This window comes from Melanaphis sacchari, unplaced genomic scaffold (assembly GCF_002803265.2).
Source record: "Melanaphis sacchari strain LSU unplaced genomic scaffold, SCAv2.0 Contig80_pilon_pilon, whole genome shotgun sequence".
NCBI lineage: Eukaryota > Metazoa > Arthropoda > Insecta > Hemiptera > Aphididae > Melanaphis > Melanaphis sacchari.
The window spans coordinates 1,007,261-1,022,838 of NW_020271570.1; the positions used below are offsets into that span (position 1 = coordinate 1,007,261).

Sequence of the window (15,578 nt, forward strand, 5' to 3'; positions counted from 1 at the left end):
TATATAGTGATATGGATGGGACGTCTTAAGCGTTGTAACTTTTAAATAATGATGTTATATTTCGTCAAAGACTCGGCACAGTCATTTCATTAAAAACTTTTTTTATTCATCAAATACGTGATTAAGTAAAAACACAATGTACGTGGATCCTTGAACACTGTATGTAATTTTGGACATTTATCAATACTCATAATAAACGCACAACTGTAACGCATACAATACAAGTAGACCGGATTTTTATGTGCTTACATATGTTTATTAAAACTGCAGTATAATTTCATTTTCATATCACAACAAATGTACACACTAAATTTTACTTCCAATAAAAATACATATTTAGATTTTAATGAATATTTTGTACATATCAACATAATATAGAAAAAGATATTTTATTTTGTTCAAAAAATATTAACTAACTAAAAGAAAATACTAAAGAAAAGCAATATTTAACAACGAAATTAAAATTTATAATTAAGTATAAGACTAGCATTATAGTAACATAGTAACAGGATTTTTCGGTAATCATAAAAACAGTAAAATACATTGATTATCTACTATACTCAATGATTAAATATATCCAATAAATAATAATTGATAATTAATAAGCACTGGCTGTTGACCTGTAAACATCCAAAGCATTAAAACACATAAAAAAAGTATTAAGTAGGTTTTTATTTCATTATTTATTTTAGACATGTCAATATAATTATTTTTATTTATTTATGAAACTGAATGATGAATTTAGAACTTTGAGCTTCAAGAACACATTAAACAAGAAACTAATAAATGCTAATTTAAAGCAAATAATAATATAATAAGAATATGATTTATTTTTCAAAATTATGTAATAATTCATAATTTGCGAATTATTATAATACGTCATGGAAAAATTATAATTTTCATAATAAGAACGCACTGTATAAAACCAAAAAAATGAATTAATTTTTTTTTTTATAAATATAAAATATATTTTAGTTAATAACATTATATGAAAGTAAACAAAAAATATAAAAAATAAATTTTCCAGCAAGGTTTGAACAACTTTTCCATTAAAATTAAGTTGAAATATATTTCAAATTTTCTGTTTTTACGGATATATAAGTATCATGTAAAAAAAATCGATAACAGGACATCGTGTGCAAGTCTAATAACTCAAAATTCCATGAATCGTCAACACAATGCATTTAAACACTTAAATCATAGTACACGAAACGTTTGTGTTTAAAAATTATTCAGGACGAGTTGTTAGGGAAATTTTTATTTTTAAGCTCAGCGTGCCTTGTTTAATCTGTTAGAGGGGCGTACGTCGAATATTCAAGATAAACGAAAAACAACGACGTGTCTCTCACATGAACGGACACTATACGTTTGAGTTATAAATTACAAAAGCGCTACATGCTGGACAAATGGTGGATTAAACGATTAAAACGAAATATTCTTATTATGGCCGTTTATCAAGTCGGAACACGTCACACGTGTAGAAATATTTAAAACGGAAACAATGAAAATCCAACTGAGTGATATAACACTGCAAGTACGTTTGTGGTTGTGTATAATATTATGTATTTAATATTTATACCTCGTCGCGGTCAAAGAAAATCCTCTTAAAAATTAATGAGCAGCCGTGAAATTTTAATTTTGGTTTATATTATTACGTTTTTTTCGCTCATCAGTTATTGTCTGATAGATAATACATTTTTTGATACCGACCGAAGCATGCAACGTATCATTCTTACATGGAAGTATTATATTTTTATTATTTATGGGCGATGGCAATTTTTTTGAAAAGAAGAAATTGATTTAACAAATAATTATTTGACTGACAAAGGTATAGAATAAATAAATCACAGATATAAGTACACACAAATTGAATACGTTTTTATAAGTTTTTTTCCTAACAATTTTCAAAAAATAAACTACTATTTTTTTTCTTCTTTTTGATAATAAAAACTACTGTATGATTTTTTGTTATTTTTAAAAACTTATTAAAATACATTTTTATTTTTACTACTTATACAAATTACAAATTATCAATCTTAAGATATTTTCACACACCACAGGTTGGGCACTCCTGGATTCATAATTTAAAACTAGTTAATTTCATATAAACACCGAGTCAATGCTGATCTGACAATAAAGATATTTATGAAATAAGATCGATATGATACATTTTTTCTCTTTTTTATTATTTTTAATTAATTCATAATATAAAATATAGAAATATTACGTGCCCACATATTATAACCAATTGTGGGCATATATTTATCAATACATATAATATATTGGCGTTGGGTTAAAATATAGTATTGTGGTTATGACATCATTAAGTGATGGAAAAAATATCACAAAATGCAAAATGCAAAAATAATTAAAACGATATTTCTATTAAGAACGAATGATATAGATATTATTTACATGTAATAACTATAACAATAAACATTGCTCTATAATATCAATAGTAGTATTAATTATTATTTACCTATAATTTTTTATGACGTTTCGATAATTTACGTCATTGACTAATAGGATCAAAGTCTATTTGCGTTTAGTGCAAAAACAAATGATACATCTAAAAACGTGCAGACTTTACTTGGTGCAATATATTTAAACTAGCTGACAGTAGACATGTTTTATTTATTACATGTTAGAATATTTATAAACTTGAGTGCATAATAAAGTTCAAAGAAATAAATAATTGTCATATAGTGTAGTGGGTACAAGTGTACAACAACTTTTTATTGTATTCGATTTTATAGTTTTCGTATGATTAACAACTCTAATTACTTATATTCATACTTTGTTTGAAATTCCTATGTTTTTGAGAGTGCTAGAAAGACAATTCTTGTTGTTACAGTTATTAAATTTCTTTTGTCGTAAAATTTAACTTAATAATACACACAAACTCACAAAAAGAAATAATAATTAAAAACAACATTATATTATGTTGATCCTTAAAAATTTTTAATTTTCCATTTTTTTAATTATTATAGTGCATAGAAATAAGTTTTACTCTTAAAATACTCATGTCCAGTGTAGTTCACCACATTTCAGACAAGAATTAAAAATTTACATACAATACGAAATAGATTGCTTAAAATAGCTGTAAAAGCCTTCTGGTTCGTATGTAACAAATAGGCCCTACATAACGCCGTTCTCAAAGAATTAAATCAAAGACCTACTACTCGAAAAAAATTACTCTAGGTTCAATTTAACTGAATAACCTATCTAAAACAAAATTTGATAAAAAAAACACAAGACACCTGACTGAAACCGCGCCTTCTCCGTAATATCCGGTTATCTCTCTCTTAAAATTAATTGATTTAAGTACATTATAAAAACATAAACATGCGTCAAAACAGCTAAATAATCAAATAAAAAGTATGCTAAGTCGTTCATAGTAATACACAAGAGATTTTTTTTTGTTTTAACAAAAATAATTTTTCATTTTTAACTAAAGTTGTATTTACAATTTACAGTAAACCAATGAAAATCGAGTTAACTTATAATTTACAAACTAGTAAAGTGGTTACGCAACATTTAGATGTTGAGTATTTCATTGTCAAAAACCTGAAACTAAATAATACTAAGTATACTATTATAGTATTATGTTATGAAATTCGTTATGGCAGTAATTTACTCATACGAAACTGTGAGCAAAAAGAGTATGTAGTTTTAAGTCACAAAAAAAAAAAAAAAAATACAAATATTGGAACGTTTGCGTACAGAAAGGCAGAGTTTTAGCGGAAAATTGAAAAATTTGACACTGAAACTCGCAGACGATGGATATTGTTTCAAACAGGGCCATTTCGGACACGTCTGCTCCTACGTACCTATAATATATAACACATGTCATTGTTTTGATTATACTGATATGTTGTGTGTCAAAAATAATATACATTATAATGTATTATGTTTCTGTTTTGTCGTCGGTTAAACAAGAAAAATATTTTTCTCGTTTATTCACGTTTCTGTTTACCTCGGTCATGAGTTAGTCTAAACGTATAACTTCCGTAGAGTCATCTGCAGAATATGTTTGATGCTCTTATTACAATAATTGCAATACCCATACAAGACTATTAAATATATACGATTTAAACTGATAGGAAATGCGTATACAACAATAATAATATTAATAAAATAATAATACAAGTAATTAGAAAATGAAATAAGATGTAGACGCAATGAGACTGCTTGAGTCAATATGTTGGCCAATAGGTACATTTATAACTATTTAACAGTATAATTTCTTGATTGTCAATGATACTTACTAAGTATAAATTAATTTTTTTTTTTCAATACTTATATTATTAAAGTAAACACTATTATACATTAAAATTGATCACACAAAACAGTCCATAACATGTAAAATATTATAAAATATTTTATCTCAATATTACTGTTACAAGTTAATTACAAATATAATATGTAATTTATTTGTAACTGGTGTTAAATCATGTATATACTACATCACAATGAAGATTTATTTGTTCATTCTATTTAAAATTTCATAAAAAACTAAAGACTTTTTTACTTATAAATATGAATTAACCATACTTATATAAATTTATTATAATTTTATTCTAAAATGTATTGAAAAATTAAATTATGATAATAAATAAAAATAAAAATGTGTTGAATGAATACACTTTTAAAATACACCTTTAAATATATAATTTATAATATATAAAAAATGAATAAAATAATAATAATAAAAAAAATAAATGTTTTGCAACACACAATATATATATGAGTTTTATCCATGTTTAATTTCGGGCAATACTTTATACGTGAATTATGCTTAATTTTCGTGCATATTCTATATTTATTTTCAACAAAAAGCATTAATCAAATTTATTAAAAATTAATAAAAAAAAAAAAAATATCTTACGCATAAAACCTACAATTTTAAAATTTATGATAAATTAATTAACTAAACTTTTTTTTTTTTTTTAGTAGATTTCTGGTATATCACAAAAATATGAAATTTTAAATTTAATTGCTTATTTTTTATAAGTTAGATAGTTATTTTTTAATTTCTCATTATTTTTAATAATAATTTAATACGTGTAAAAACGTATTTGATAAATCAGATAACTAATAATGATATACATATATATATAACAGGTACATCTAATATAAGTACCTATAAAACAATTATAATTACAAAGTTAACATTTAAAATCTTAATAATGAATACCAGTTTACGAATGATTTTACCTTTAAAGTAAATATTAATGTAAAATAAAAATAATTAAAATTGATATATATTACAAAATCAATAATTTACAAAAAAATATGGCACACAATTATATGGACTGGACTTAAATAAAAATATATTTACATATTTTTGTCGTGAACAAATAAATATCAGGAAAGCAAATATGATGCCTATAAAAAAATTGTGTTAATGGTGATAAATAATGATTGGACTAAGAGAATGATTCGAGTTCTAGGTAATAAATGATACGGTGTATTATAAATATTTATAACATGACAATTTCAGAAAAATAAAAACATGATTTGCTATAAAATTTATTTTATTGATTATGGTACTCAAAACATCTTAAAAAATTAACTATATCACAATATAGTATATAAAGTAATAAATCATTAAAAATTTTAAATAATTTTCAAAAAAAACTAACCCATAAATGTAAGTTTTATTTTATTTTTTTGACAGAAAACTGAAGAAACCATAACTATTACCACTGCATGGTGCCAATGAAGCCACTTTGACATGTATAATAATATCTAAAATCACAATAACAAATTAAAAATATTCTAAGAACATAAATAGTATTTTATAAAATTTAACTAATGAGGAAATACGCTCTGATATATAGTCGATATAAAGTTTACCTCGTCATCAAGTAATGCACTGCTATGGGTTAAAATTTTATTCAACTAAATCATTGCATTCGAACAATAATTCTGATCAAAAACCATCTATTAGCCTTTATTTTTAGGAAAATAAAAATATATTTGTATTGCTTTAAGTTATTTATTTTTCTATTGATAGATATGATAGATTTATAATTATTATAAATTTATCATATGATTATAATAGATCATATAATAAATCACTTTTGGCAAAAACTAATTGTATTTCAAATAGCAGTACTTAGTAACTATAAACTCATTATAAATTATAAACATATATTAATATATACATAACACCTTCTTAGTAATAAAGGCTGACCAACTGTCTCCGTTTCTATATGCAGTGGTTTATCATCGAATTTAAATAATTCAACACATCCATTACAGTCCATTACACACATTACATCCATTAGTCAGTGACGAGGTACACTCGACGCCTACTATATAGCAGAGCGAGTTCTCTGGTTATTAATTTTTATTTTTCTCCATTATTTCAAAAAGGTCTTAAGATTTATTTCCTTTTCTCTTTCCTAATGTATCAACTAGATCCAATTTCTTATAAGAACCTTAAAAGTTAAAAAATTGAAGAATTTTTCATATGATACAATTTTTATTTAGCACATACTATTATCATTAAATCAATACGATCACCTCTCCGCTCAGAGTTTAAAAATATATGAGCACAATTTAAAACTAAAGCAAACAAATATTTTTGTCCTTTTTAACTGATAATTTATGTATTATCTACTTTAATGTTTTATTTACAGGTACAACTGATAACAAACCCCTGTGGTGAAAGTGTTCAACAATCTATTCTATTAAAATATAATATCACATGATTGAAACTATTCGGTTAAAGATTACTATACTAATCCGATTAGACAATAATAATATGTCATATGACAAAAAAAAAAATCGTTGATCGTATTGTACAATAATACCGTATGATATTTACGACTTATAGTGTAATCAATAAAGGACACAATTTCAATCTTTAAATGATTATTATATATAATTAAATATCATATAAATGACCATCAAGTATGATACAGTTGCTTTGACAACCTGTCAACTAATTCCAATCATCAAACCGAAAATTTAATTAGACCCATTGTAAGTATAATAGGTAAGAGATAACCATACTAGTAGGAAATAATGTACTGTTGTGTGAAAAGAGATTTCGCCGTATGCATTTTTTTAATTATTTTATTTGATTAATACCTATTTTATGTAATCGATTATTATAAACAGCTGATTAATATGCAAGTTGAAAAAAGACATAAAAAAAAAAAACAAATTTTTTTGTAAAATTTATTCCAATTGTTGGGAATTCTTTAGAATTTTTGATATCTTTGATTTATTTAAAATCTTTTTTATCTACCTACGAGGAAAAGAATCATTAGGTAGCTAATTTGTTCTAACTCCAAAAAATTCATATAAAATAGGTCATAAACTTATAATATATAGTAATTTAATCAAACAAAAAACAATATTTAATTTAACAAAAATATCATCAAAAAATATAAAAAAAACTAGTAATTTTATTATCAATAATTATGGATATTGTGATTAAAAACAAAAATAATTAATCATGTACAATTATCCATTATCATAATTCAGTTCTCTGATGTCGATTTATACCAACCTCTTGATCAAAGTACGTATGTTATTTTAGCAACAGCCACATCCACAACCACAGCCACAGCCACAACACTTCTTTTTGCATGGAGCTGACACAGATGTTTGGACGTACATTGATAATATCTAAAATTTTAAATAAAAATATTTAAATATTTATTTTTATCGAAAATTCCTTATTAGCTTATACTATAAATGTTATTTTATTATATATTTAAATTTCTTATAGTTAATTTTCATTTTTTTTATTAGCAATAATTAATTAGATAAGTTAAAGTAATTTTTAACAAAAAATAAATAAATAAAATAACATATTATATAATAATTATTTCAGACTAATTCTGGGAAATAATGTCCCATTAGTACTATAAAAGTATACAAATTTACACTGACACATTAAAAGCTACGATGAAATTAATTTTGTGCTACCTAACTATAGGATGGGAAAAAGATGATAATTCACCTCTGATAGTATTAGAAATTATGAAGCTAAAACTTTCGTCATATATGAAGTTTTAAGGATCGCTTTATTTTAAATTTCGAATAGAGCAATAAATGAATTTAATTTACAGCGATTTGTAATAATTGATTAATTTTATTTTTATATTTGTGATCACATTTTAGGGTTTTGATTTTCAACTTTAAGTGTGGTATCTGGTAGAAAACTCCGTTCAGTAAGTACTAAGGGGGGTCGTAGTGAAAAAGTTTGTTGTACTTTTCATAATAATCAGAAATAACAAAAAAAAAAAAAAATAATAATAAATAACACGGGAAATATTATCCAAAAATAATAATAATTAAACAAAATCTTATTTTCTTAGTGTAAATAAAAGATGAATAATCATAGATGAGTACTTGAAATTTTTACCAAATATTTATTTTAAAATTCTCTATATACGAATATTTGACTCCTTTTTAGCTATTTTTTTGTAATTTTTTTATAATATAAAAATATTATTCATAGATACTTGAAACTTAAAATATATATTGTTATATTTTATATCATCTAATATGACATTTTAAAATCAAATATTTTTGACAAAAAATAATTCAACTTACCTACTACTTTATTTAAAGTAAAATAAATAGCTCAATGTTTTTACTCCCTCCACTTTGGAATTTTGAAATAAAATTAACTCCATTCATTTATCATTTGTTTGTGCTAGTTTATGTTTATAATCCTATCATTTGTACTTTATCCCTTCCCGATATATACAACTTTAAAAGTCTGGTGCTGAAATGTGCTCCCAACTACTTCTCTTTGTAAAAAAAAAAATTAAAATACTTTGTCTTGTGAATCTGATAATAACTGTTCACATAATCATTTTTTTGTTTACCTGGTTTGCCAAAAAAATCTAAACCCTTATAGATCAGAAAATAGTTTTAATTTTTTTAATCTACTGTAATTTTCGAAAATAAAAATAATATTTTTTATTTAACGATTAAACGTATAGCCTAACACAAAAAATATAATAATTGTGATCCAGAAGATACTTTAAATCTATTCTATGAATTTCAGAAACTCAAACCCATGTGGATTAAAAAATAATTTTTTTTACAAGTGCCTAATTTTTAAACTTTAATAGTTCGAAGATTGAAAAAGAGTTTGTAGTTCACATTAAAGTTTTTGTATTTTATTCGAGCACTGTGCTAAATACTTGAAAATCACTCCGAGTATAATAAATAATGATGAACACAATAATGAAAAATTTTTAATTTTCATTTATAACATTTTTTGATTTACAACAATTAAAATCATTATTTTTCGTTTAAATATCAAACAACTTATGAACTTCAAATATATAAAAAAAATATTGAGCTTGTTAATTTTTGGTATTATTTAATTACTATAAAGTTAATTTATTTAAAGTACTGTATTGATTTTTTAATATTAAGGATTTTATTTAGTTTTTTATAATGTATACTTTTTTGAAAGAGTTATGATCATGTAAAATACTAAAATATACAAACGCTCATAACTCGCTTAAACATTCAGAGATCTCACATAATTTTCTTAACTTTTTAAGTTTGATTTTAGGTTATTTACCATCAAAGGTAACAAGCGAGTAACAACACAAAATCGGCTCTGCCGAGCGAAAATTTGCTATTTCGTTAATTTGTAAGACGGAGACGACAAACGAAGTCTCCTCTTGGCAATTTATTCCAATCACCGGAACATTGTTTTAGTTATAAAATCTTAGTTATTCAAAAGACTAATATTATTATTATTATATATACAACCGACGAATCTGAAAACGCTATTGAACATGATCGACACTGACTGAATATATCGCCACCACTCTATAGTGTTTTATCGCTTACAAGTTACAACGCGATTATCAATATATAATACTATGTGCCCTGTAAAACACAGAACACGACCAGTGACGTAGCGCATTAACATTTTCGACTCCTCTGGGACCGCGTCGATTGCTAGCGGCTGGTCACCAACAAGCCTCCGCGCGTGTATAAACACTATGCGTGTCGTATGGGAATAATTCATGAGTCTTTAATTATTTTTTTCCATTAAACAAGCCATTTTATTATTATTTAATTTTTTTCACACGCCACGCACGTAGTGTTATTTATAATAATACAATTCGTAGACGAGACGCTTGCGCCGGAATGACCGATGGTCGTCAGCGGGTTTATTAAATAGTAAATACCAATCCACCATAATACTATAGGTACTACGAAACGTCCGTCGAAGTTTTCAGTAGCATAACTGAATAAAAACTAGCGATAAAAATATTACACTTGTCAAAATTGAAACCATAACTTAATTGTTTGTTTTATAGTTAGAAACAAATAGTAGATTATCCATATCGTTAAATGATATAAAATAAATAAAAGTTCAAAAAAAAAAAAGTGATAAAACCTGTTTAATATACATTATTTAATGATAAATTATGAAATAATATTATTAGGTTATTTTTGTAACCACAATAACGTTAAAGATACGTTCACATTATCCAACACGAGAAACATAAAATAAATGCTGGTATTAAACAATAATTTAAGGAAAAAAATTTCTATTTTATAGAATTTATGTTAAATTAATTCTTTCTTTGTTTTAGAAAATTCAAAATATTTTTACTGTTGATATATCTGATTGCGGGAGCAAAATAACACCTTTGTCCCACCATAAATCAAGCTAGATGTAGAAACAATGTGGCACCTTTATGGGACAAGAGCCTCACTTACGAAACATTTTTTTAATTTTTATTTGTAGTAATAATCCAAATTCTTTTTCTATTAAGGTAAATTGAATCTTGAATAAAAATAATAATATTTATTTATTTGAAACTCGAATTATCGTTATCGTTTCGGAATAAGATTCAGTTTTTCTAAAAATTTAAAATAATGAAACTCAATGCACCTAATCCTCTTAATTTTGATCTACGCTTCAAAACTATATCCAGTCGTACATTGATTTTATGATTGATATTTGCAATTTTATAATATGTACAATCTTTCTCAATTCTCATTAATTTAATGTTTCTGAAATATTTCGGAAAACGTTTCGAAATCATTATAACTCTTTTCATTGAATGTTTATATATTAATTCAAAAGATTAGTAACATCTTAAATTATTTTTCAAAAAATCCTAAATATCCCAAAATAGAGGTATGCTTAATTTTAATTAAAGTAATAAATTATTACTAAGCAACAAATTGTTCATAATTTTAATTTTGTTATAAATTATGATTGTAATTTATAATATATTCATAATTTTTTTTTTACTTCTTCATATAAAAAAAAAGTAGTTTAAATTAAACACATTTAAAAATTATAAAGTAAAGCTCCCAACAATAAAAACTTCTAATTCTATCGATAAGACGTTGTTATGATAAAATAACAATAAAAAAAAAAAAAAGAATTATTTAGCTAAGGCATTACAGCGACTATCCGCACATACATAAACAATCATTTAAGTTAATAAAAAATATATTACCAGGGCCACGACGATCAGTGACCACTTCCGGATCTTGGTAACGCTAACGTACCGATCCATCTTATTACCGTTTCTACCAAGGTTGATGTACGTCTTCGTGTATACACTACCTATTTACGTGCACATAGTTTGATATTATGTTCTCAAACAGTTCAAGTGATACGCCGACGATGTGTATAATGTCCCGGAGCATATTTACGCGTTCATTTTATACCTGCTATACATGGGTTTAAGCATGTGTCGCCTGTGAGTGTATCAATAATATTGTCACGTCAATAATGCAAATAAATTCCAATATTGACATTTACTGTGGGCTGTCGAAATCGTTGTAGATTCGGGTCGCAAGTGTCACGTCATTCTCACTTCGGGTAATCGAGACTTTGTGATGGTAGGCCGGAGTTGCATTAAAATCCCGGACTTAACACTTTGTTTCAAGACATACCTACAACCGAAATCAGTACTAACCTAACCCTAGCGACAGCGATCGCGTACAACGATAATATAATTAAATGGCTAGCTGTATTACCCCGTGTTACCCGGGACTAGATAAAACTGAGGTGAACAATCCACCTGCGGCAAATAGTAATGACTAATATTTTACGTTTCACAATAAATTTATAGTAGAAATAAACGAATACCTAGTATGCGGTTATGGTTTAAATTTGATTAATAGCAGATAAGCTATACTCAAACCTTACTTGCCCAATCAATTATCTAAACCTTTGAAGCGTAAAAATCAGTCGAGTATTTTTTGACTCCAAAAGCCTCCTAGGCCACATACTTTGCCTTTTATATTATATAATAACTGTTACTCGTGGCTATTCTATTTTAATATTCTCACGACCCACCCCAGGATTACAGATAATATGTGTGCAAAATTTGGCACCCATTAGTCAAAAAATAATTATCGTTAATATATAATCATAATATAATGTATATATAGTTTACATAGATTAGGCTAATATTTGTATTAGCCAACTATCTATTATAATTTATAATGTAGTTTTATTAAGCTATAAATAAAATAGGAGTAATTGTTTGACATTGATAATCGTGTATATATTTTAAAATATGAGACTAATGACATAATTACAACAATAAATAAATAATAAAATATATGCTTAATTTTTGTGAAATAAAACTATGCTTAACTTATTAATAAGTAGTGAGTCATCATAAATATTAGGTATTTATAAAGTATATTTATATAACGTGTTACGCAAAAACGATATGTATTAGTTTTAAATAGATTTTATGTTTCGGAAAAATATTGACATGCCTACTATAAAGTAAAAAAATGACTGAATATAATTTTAAATTTATTATTATAAATAGTTTTATTTTATTATTACATAAGTTATGTATTGAAATCGACAAAAATTTTCAGTACAAATTCACAATAGTATTTTACTGTCAAAACAATTATTACGTTTTAATATAACTAATATAATATTATAATAGTGTAATAAATGTTCATCTTGTACCAGATAATCATTAAAACAATAGCTTGAAAAAAAATATTAAATATTTTTAATTTAATTTTTTTTTTTTATTTATCTTATTTAATACTAGCAACTAAAGTCATTAGCTGTGCATAGGAACAGTAGGTTTTTTTTTATTGAACTTGAGCCCGGCGACTAGGGCCATTAGCTGTTGTAGGGGTTTATGAACTATGGTTAGAGGTAAGGTTGGTACAGGTAAGTTGTTTTTACGATTGTTATGGTTTTTATGGTTGATAGCAAACACGTGTATGTGTGGCAAGGTTTTTAACCACTACGAGCCCGGGTGGTCACCCATCCGGGAACTAGTAGCTGTGGCCGTTACTTACTCCCAGTCGCATTCCGCGACTGGCAACAGCCAACGTACCACATCAAACCACAGTAGGTTTTTTATATAAGGTTTATTTGTAAGGTTTGATTAGTAGGGCTGAAACACGTGTGTGAATGTGTGTGTGCCATGGATTCGTCACTAAGAACTCGAGTGGTCACCCATCCGAGAACTAGCAACGCCGGCCAATGCTTGTCCTAAGAACACATAGGTGATCGAAACCAATTACTGCGCCACACCAGCCCACATTAAATATTTGTTCTATTTGTTACAATTCAAAAGTACATATAACATAAAATCATCTTTAAATAATTTTTTCCGTAACACATGTACTTCGATCCGATTTTGGTATTTTCTGATGGCTAATGGATCTCTTAATTTATTGTCGGATGATAAACGAAAAATATTAGTCATGTATTTATTCACCACCTGCGCAATCAATTCTTTAAATAAACATGTTTAATCGAAGTAAACACGTGTGTCGTGTACCTTTTATAAACATTTAAAAATCATAAAAAAAAAAAAACCACTTGTATGCTCGGGAGACGCAGTAAGTTTTGTTTATCATAAAAATCAAAGTGTATGTAACAGAGGTATACAAAACAAAATTAAACATTTGAAAAATATCATTTTATTTGTATAATTGAAATTAAAATTATACGATCGTTTACCATTGTTACTGACCTAATATTTTTCACGGGCAACTATCCTACAGTAAAAATTGATTCAAATATATAATATTATTCTTTGACATTTATTTAATCATAGTTTCAACTTCAATAATATTAGAGCAGCGTTGATGTTTGGGTTATAATAATTTTATTATAAATAAAACTAAAAAAAAAATGCACAAACATTCTACAAAGAAATAATAATATCATTAAAAACTCTTAACGATTTTTTTGATCGCGTAGGTTAGGTTACTATGAAAAACGAATATGAACGAGAATTGGCATTCGATAATTTCCAACAAAAATCGGCAGCTTTTAAAACATAGACTTCTTTATCATCAATGTGTGTTAAGTGTTATAAATTAAACTTGTTTTACTACGTCTTGAACCATATTCATCTCTATTCGTTCATATATTCTCATTGAATAATAACATCCAAATAATACTATAATTTTGATGAAACCTTCTACATTAATATATAATAGTATAAATATTTAAATAATTTTGTGAACTAAAAATACAATTATACTGTACTCAAAGGTTCGAGATGCATTTTTATTTATCGACGATTTTATTGGTCCGCCATTAAACTAGTAAATTTGTGCAAAATATGCAAAATATTGTTAAAACTATAATCGAATTTTAAACAAAGATAACTTTAAAAATTAAGTGACATTTTCAAATAATTGAAACTGTATTGTGTTATAATCTAGAATTTTTTGATTTATTTTTTACCACATAAATGGGGTAGTGAGAAGTGTGAAGTGATGAGTGTGCGTGAAAAGTATTATTTAATATAGGTACCTAGGTTAGGTTTGATTAATAAAGTCGCCTTCAGACCTCCAACTAATATTTTTAATGGTTTAAAACAAACCGTTAACAGACAGTGTACACATTCATAATGATTTGCCATTTTATTATGACCAGCAAAAATTATATCATTACTAAGTAAATATTTTAGCTTCATTTTAACGATATTGGATTAGTGTAAATATTTAATAATAATAAACGATGAAACTTATCAAACGCGTAGACGCTATTATTAAATTCCTGCACATATGAGCACATATTTAATTAACCTTTTATGGACGGAAAAACAAACTTTATCGGAGGAATAATAATACACAATAATCTAGCGTTAAATCGCATTAAAAATTATTTTAGCCCCTCATTTGATCGTTGGCGTAAAACCATAAAAATTCTAAGTACAAATTTCCGGAAAATGTTGGCGAATAACGATGCGTGTAGTGACTTATCGTTTGCGTCATCAAACGTTATCAAATCTCATCGCAAAAATAGTGAATGACGTAAGACACCGTGCTGTATATTATTTTATAGCGTAAACTGCTTGAATTGAAAATTTGACGTCACCGATATTCGCGGCAATCTACAGTCCCATGGATACACACTAATTAGTTCGTATAACGCTATTCATAATACGTTTTCATAATTCAATCGTCGGCACATCTAACAGCCTTTATCTTGTACACGTGTTGTAATAATACGTACGATGTAATAACTATTGTAACTTTACATGGTAAAGTGCATAGGTGACTTACAATTAAAGCGCGGATTTGTATACATTTGTATATTTATTATGATTGAT

At 25.9% G+C, this 15,578-nt stretch overlaps 1 long non-coding RNA gene across 1 annotated transcript; it reads right to left on the reverse strand.

Annotated features, from left to right (window-relative positions):
• Nucleotides 1–5,606: 5,606 nt before the first annotated feature.
• On the reverse strand, nt 5,607–11,661 carry LOC112602006. Its single transcript, XR_003115079.1, has 3 exons — nt 11,475–11,661; nt 7,526–7,644; nt 5,607–5,751 (listed from the first exon to the last, which is right to left on the reverse strand). It is a non-coding gene; the product is annotated as an uncharacterized LOC112602006 (long non-coding RNA).
• Between the last annotated feature and the right edge of the window lie 3,917 nt (nt 11,662–15,578).